The sequence below is a fragment of the Pongo pygmaeus genome, chromosome X, assembly GCF_028885625.2.
Source record: "Pongo pygmaeus isolate AG05252 chromosome X, NHGRI_mPonPyg2-v2.0_pri, whole genome shotgun sequence".
Taxonomy (NCBI): Eukaryota; Metazoa; Chordata; class Mammalia; order Primates; family Hominidae; genus Pongo; species Pongo pygmaeus.
In genome coordinates, this window is record NC_072396.2 from 79507996 (window position 1) to 79515129 (window position 7134).

The 7134-nt window shown below is 36.0% G+C and overlaps 1 pseudogene; it reads right to left on the minus strand.

The window, feature by feature from the left end:
* Positions 1-3254: 3254 nt before the first annotated feature.
* LOC129024679 (L-lactate dehydrogenase B chain-like) lies at positions 3255-4358 on the minus strand (annotated as a pseudogene).
* Between the last annotated feature and the right edge of the window lie 2776 nt (positions 4359-7134).

Sequence of the window (7134 nt, forward strand, 5' to 3'; positions counted from 1 at the left end):
TTTCCACTCTCCATTTGCTTGGTAAATTTTCCTCCATTCCTTTATTTTCAGCCTATGTGTGTCTTTGCACATGACATGGGTCTCCTGAGTACAGCACACTGATGGGTCTTTGCTGTTTATCCAATTTGCCAGCCTTTGTCTTTTATTTGGGATATTTAGCCCATTTAAATTTAAGTTTAATATTTTTTATGTGTGGATTTGATCTTGTCATCATGATACTAGCTGGTTATTTTGTACACTAGTTGATGCAGTTACTCCATAGTGTCATTGGTCTTTATAATTTAATGTGTTTTTGCAGTTGTTGGTACCAGTTTTTCCTTTCCATATTTAGTGATCTTTCAGGAGCTCTTGCAAGACACACCTGCTGGTGACAAAAATCCTGGAGTAGTATTCCATCATATATGTATACCACAGTTTCCTTATCCAAAGTTAAGACAAAAGAAAGAATAAAAAGCACAAAGTAACCTATAAAGAAAAGCCTATCAGATTAACAGCAGATTTCTCAGCAGAAACCCTACAAGCTATAAGAGATGGGGGGCTGGTGACTGGCAAGATGGCCAAATAGGAACAACTCTGGTCTGTAGCTCCCAGCAAGATCAATGCAAAAGGTGGGTGATTTCTGCATTTCCAACTGAGGTATCTGGCTCATCTCATTGGGACTGGTTAGACAGTGGGTGCAGCCCATAGAGGGTGAGCAGAAGCAGGCTGGGGTGTTGCCTCACCCAGGAAGCACAAGCGGTCAGGGAACTACCTCCCGTAGCCAAGGGAAGCTGTGAGGGGCTGTGCCATGAGGGATAGTGCACTCTGGCCCCAGATACTATGCTTTTTCCACAGTCTTCACAACCCACAGACCAGTAGATTCCCTTACGTGCCTATGCCACCAGGGATCTGAGTTTTTAGCATAAAACTGGGCAGCCATTTGGACAGACACCGAACTACCTGCAGGAGTTTTTTTCATACCCCAGTGGCGCCTGGAATGCCAGTGAGACAGACCTTTTTAGCCTTCTTAAAGAAATAAATGCCAGTCAAAATTTTATATCCTGCCAAACTAAGTTTCATAAATGAGGGTGAAAAAAGTCTTTCCAAGATAAGCAAATGCTAAAGAAATTTCTCACCACTAGATCAGTCCTACAAGAAATATTCAAAGGAGTTAGAAGCATGAAAGCAAAAGGATGATACTCATAATCATAAAATCACATGTAAGTGCAAAATTCACATCCTATAAAGCAGTCACAAAATGGAGACTACAAATTAGCTAACTAAAAACACTATGACAAAAAGAAAACCTCACTGATACCAATATTAACTCTAAACACAACTGGCTTAAATGTTCCACTTAAAAGATATAGACTGGCAAATTGGATACAATGAAAAAGACTCAACCACCTTCTGCCTGCAAGAGACACAGAAAATGGCTAAAGGCACCTACAGATTTAAAGTAAAGATGTGAGAAAAGATATATCACATACATGGAAAAAAAAGTAACTAGGAGCAGCTGTTCATATATCACATAAAACATAAAACAAACTATAAATCAACAACAGTAAAAAAAGGACAAAAGAGAGCCTTGTATAATGATAAAGTGGTCAATAGAACAAGTATTCTAAATATGTATGTATTAAATACAATAGCACTCAGATTCATAAAACAACTACCACTAGGCTTAAAAAAAGAAATGATCAGCAATAAAATAATAGTGGAGGACTTTAGCACCACACTGACAACACTAGACAGAACATCAAGGCAGAAAATTAACAAAAAATTATAGTTAAACTAGACTGTTGACCAAATGGAACTAATAGACATTTACAGCATTTACAGAACATTCTACCCAGCAACTGCAGACTACACTTTTTCTCATCTGCACATGAAATATCCTCCAAAATTGGTCCAATCCTTGGCCATAAAACAAGTCAATAAATTCAATAAAAAGCAAAATTCTATCAAGTATCGTCTTGAACCACAATAAAATAAAATTAGAAACAATACCGAGTGGAACTCTCAAAACTATACAAGTATACTGAAGCTAAACAACTTGTTCCTGAATAACTTTTGAGTAAACAACAAAATTAAGGCAGAAATAAAACGAGTTTTTAAAATGAATAAAAATAGAGACACAACATAGCAAAAACTCTGGGATACAGCAAAAGTAGTGTTAAGAGGAAAGTTGACAGCATTAAATGCCTACATCAAAGGCATAGAAAGATATCAAATGAGCAACTTAACATTACACCTCAAGCAATTTGAGAAACAAGAACAAACTAAATCCAAAGTTAGCTTAAGACAAGAAGTTACAAAGATTATAGCAGAAATAAACAAGACTGAGACAATAAAAACTGTGCAAATTATTAACAAAAAGTTTGTTCTTGGAAATAATAATGAAATTTGTAGACCACTAGCTAGATTAACCAAGAAGAAAGAGAAGATTCAAATAAATATTAAAAGAAATAATAGAGGTCACAATAGATTCCACAGAAATACAAAACGATTATCAGAGACTACTATGACCATTGCTATGTGCACACACTAAAAAATCTAGAGGAAATAAATAAATTTCTGGAAACATAAAACCTACCAATATTGACCGGGAAGAAATAGAAAAAAATAAATTCATTGAGATAGTGAGTAGAAGGATTGTTACCAGAGGCTGGGAAGGGTAGGAGGGGGTTGGGGAGGATGTAGGGATGGTTAATGGGTACAAAAAAGTAGAAAGAATGAATAAAACCTAGTATGTGATAGTAGAATAGGGGGGCTATAGTCAATTATAATTGATATTGTTTGTATGTGTGTTCTTATCCAAATCTTATATTGAAATGTAATCCCCAGTGTTGGAGTTGGGACCTGGTGAGAGGTGATTTAATCATGGGGGTGGATTTCTCATGAATGATTTAGCAGTATTCCCCCTTGGTACTCTCATAATAGTGAGTGAATTCTTGAGAGAGCTGGTCATTTTAAAGTGTATAGCACCTCTCCTCTCACTCTCTTGATACTTCTTTCACCATGTGATGTTACGGCTCTCCCTTTGCCTTCTGCCATGATTAGAAGCTTCCTGAGGCCTCCTCAGAAGCAGATGATGCTATGCTTTCTGTACAACCTGCAGAATCATGAGCCAATTAAACCTTCTTGCTTTCTCTTTTTTTTTTCAGAAGCACACTACAATAGTTAATTTTATTTGTTCAAGAACTCATATTGCAAGCATTAAACCACGCATAGGCTTTGATTCTGTGAGCCCAAATTCACATGTTGAAGAAGATCAAAGCAAACTGGGATCCATGTAAATGGATGAAAACTAAAGGCTCAGAGTTAATCACTTTGTAGTTTTTAAATTTCTACAGCCTAGAACTCAGTAGTCACAGGTCTTTTAGGTCCTTCTGGATGTCCCACGGTGTATCTGTACTTTTCTTGAACTGAGCAACCTCATCATCATCCTTTAGCTTCTGGTTGATAACGCTGGTTAATCCCCGGGCATTGAGGATACATGGAAGGCTGAGAAAGACTTCATTCTCGATGCCATACATCCGCTTTACCATTGTTAACACGGGATGAATCCTGGATAGATTTTTCAACACGGATTCAATAAGATCAGCCACACTTAATCCAATAGCCCAGTTGGTATATCCTTTTAGCTTGATGACTTCATAGGCACTTTCAACCACCATCTTATGCACTTCCTTCCAATTTTCACTATCATTGTCAGTTCCTATTTCTGGATTCAATTCCTGGAGAGAAAAACCTGCCATATTCATGCCAATCCACACAGCCACACTTGAGTCGCTATGTTCCCCCAAAATCCTTCCATGGCAGCTACTGGGATGAATGCCAAATTTTTCAGCCATAAGGCAGTGAAATCTAGCAGAACCCGGATTACATCCACTTCCAATCACATAGTGTTTGGGTAATCCACTTATTTTCCAGGTAACATATGTAAGAATGTCCCCTCAGTTGGAAACCACAATTATGTGCAATCAGAAGTGTACTTGACAATTTGAAGAATAATGAATTTGAAGACATTAACATTTTTTCTGCACCAAATTGAGACGCCCCTCCCTTTCTTGCTGAAGGGCTCCTGCAGTTACCACTGCAATCTTATAACTGGCAGTCACAGAATAATCTTTATCCGGCACAATTTTAAGCGTCTGGAGAAATAAGCTCCCATGCTGCAGATCCATCATTTCTCCTTTAAGCTTATCTTCCAAAACATCCACAGAAGCAAGTACATCAGCCAGAGACTTTCCCAGAATGCTGATAGCACACGCAATACCAACTTGTCCACCACTCACTACAGTGATCTTATTGTTTTGGACTGCTGCCTCTTCTTCTGCAACTGGTACAATGAGTTTTTCCTTAAGAGTTGTCATTTTGCACAGGAGAGAGAAGGTTCTGGAAACCGCTGTAACAGCGTGTGGAGGAGACAATGTCAGCTGTGTCAAAACCTTCTTTATAAATTACCCAGTCTCAGGTATTTCTTTATAACCATGTGAGAACTGTCCAACACAATAATTTAATTGAACATTTTAGAATAACTAAAGAGTTATAATTGGATTGTTTGTAACACAAAAGATATATATTTCAGGGAATGGATACTCCATTTTCTATAATGTGATTATTATGCATTATGTGCCTGTACCAAAACATCTAATTTACTTCACAAATATATACACCTACTATGTACTCACAAAAATTAAAATAGATAATTAAAAATAGAAGCAGAAATCCTGAACAGGCCAATAATGAGCAATTAAATCAAAACAGTAGTAAAAGTTTTCAACAAAGAAGACCAGGACTAAACTGATTCATAGCCAAATTTTGCTGGATGTACATGCAAGCACTAGTACCAATACTACTGAAACTATTCAAAAATACCAAGGAGGAGAGATTTCTCCCTAACTCATACTATGAAGCCTGTATCACTCTGATACCAAATCAGGCAGACACACAATAACAAGGAAGAAAACTACAGACAAATATCCACGATGAACATAAATGAAAAAATCCTGAGCAAAATACTAGCAAGTAAATTCCAATAGCACATCAAAAAGATAATATATTGTGATCAAATAGATTTTCTCCCAGAGATGCAAAGATGGTTCAAAGCATACAAATCAATAAATCAATCACCACATAAACAGATTTAAAAATAAAAACCATATAATCATCTCAATAGATGCAGAAAATGGATTCCATGAAGTCCAACATTCCTTCACGATAAAAACACTAAAAAAAAAAGCCTAGACATTAAAGAAACGTATCTCGAAATAATAAGAGCCATATAGTACAAGCCCACAGCCAACATTATACTAAATGGGAAAAATGGGGAGCATTTTCTCTCAGACTAGAACAAGATGAGTTTGTGCACTCTCACCACTCCTATTCAACATAGTTCTATAAATCCTACAGAGCAATGAGACAAGTGAAAGCAATAAAAGGCATTCAAATAAAAACTTAAATCAAATTACCTATTTTTACTGATGATATGATTTTATACCTAGAACACTCTGAGGACTCCACCAAAAGGCTCTTAGAACTGATAAAATCTGCAGTCAAAGTTTCAGAATAAAGAATCAGTGTACACAAATTAGTAGCATTTTCATACACCAATAACAATCAAGCTGAGAACCAAATTAAGAACGAAATTTTATTTACAATAGCCTTAAAAAAGCCAGAATACATTTAAGCAAGAAGGTAAAAAGTCTCCACAAGGAGAACTAGAAATCATTGATGAAGGAAATTGTAGATGATACAAATGGAAAAATGTCCCATACTCATCAATTAGAAGAATAAATATTATTAAAATGACTACACTGCCCAAAGCAATCTATGGATTCAATGCAGTTAATATCAATTTACTAATGACATTTTTCACAAATTTAGAATAAACAATTCTAAAGTTTATATGGAACCGGGCATGGTGGATCATGCCTGTAGTCCCAGCACTTTGGGAGGCTGAGTCCAGTGGATCACTTGAGGCCAGGAGTTGAAGACCAGCCTGGTCAACATGGTGAAACCCCATCCCTACTAAAAATCCAAATAAAATAAAATAGCCTGGCATGGTGGTGCATGCCTGTAATCCCAGGTACTCTAGAGACTAAGGGAGGAGAATCACTTGAACCCAAAAGGCAGAGGTTGCACTGAGCCAAGATTATGCCACTGAATTCCAGCCTGGTCAACAGAGTAAGACTGTCTCAAAATAAATAAATAAATAAATAAATAAAGTTTATATGGGATCAAAAGGGAGTACAAACAGCCAAAGCAATCCTAAGCAAAACATACAAAGCTAGAGCCGTTACATAGCCTGACATCAAATCATACTACAAGGCTATAGTAACTAAAACAGCATTGTACTAGTACCAAAATAGACACACAGATCAATGGAACAGAATAGAAATTCCTGAAATAAAGCCACGCACCTATGACCCACTGACCTTCAACAAAACCAGCATAAATAAGCAATAAAGAAAGAACTCCTTTTTCAATAATTGGTGTTGAATAAATTGGTCAGCCATATGCAGAAGAATAAATCTGGACCTTCACCTATCATGATATACAAACATTAACTCAAAATGGATTAAAGACATAAATGTAAAGCCTGAAACTATAAAAATTCCAGAAGAAAATCAAGAAGAAGCTCTTCTGGTCATTGATTTAGGAAAATAATTTATAAATAAGACCTCAAAAGTGAATACAAAATAAAAACCCAAAATAGATAAAAGGGAGCAAACTAAACTAAGAAGCTTCTGCACAGCAATAGAACTATTCAAAAGAGTAAACAGACAACCTACAAAGTGGGAGAAAATATTTGCAAATTAATCCTCTGATAAAAATAATCTTCAAGGAACTCAAACAACTCAACAAGAAAAAACAAACAACTTCATTAAAAAGTGGACAAAGAACAAGAATGAGCATTTTTTTAAAAGAAGACATACAAGCAGCTAAGAAACATGAAATAATGCACAATATCAATAATAATCAGATAAATGCAAATTAAAACCACAATGAGAAACTAGTTTATACTAGTCAGAATTATTATTATTAAAAAATCGAAAACAATAGATGTTGAAATGGATGTGGAGAAACACAGATGTTTATGCACTGTTAGTGGGAATGTAAGTTAGCACAAGCCTTGTGTAAAACTGT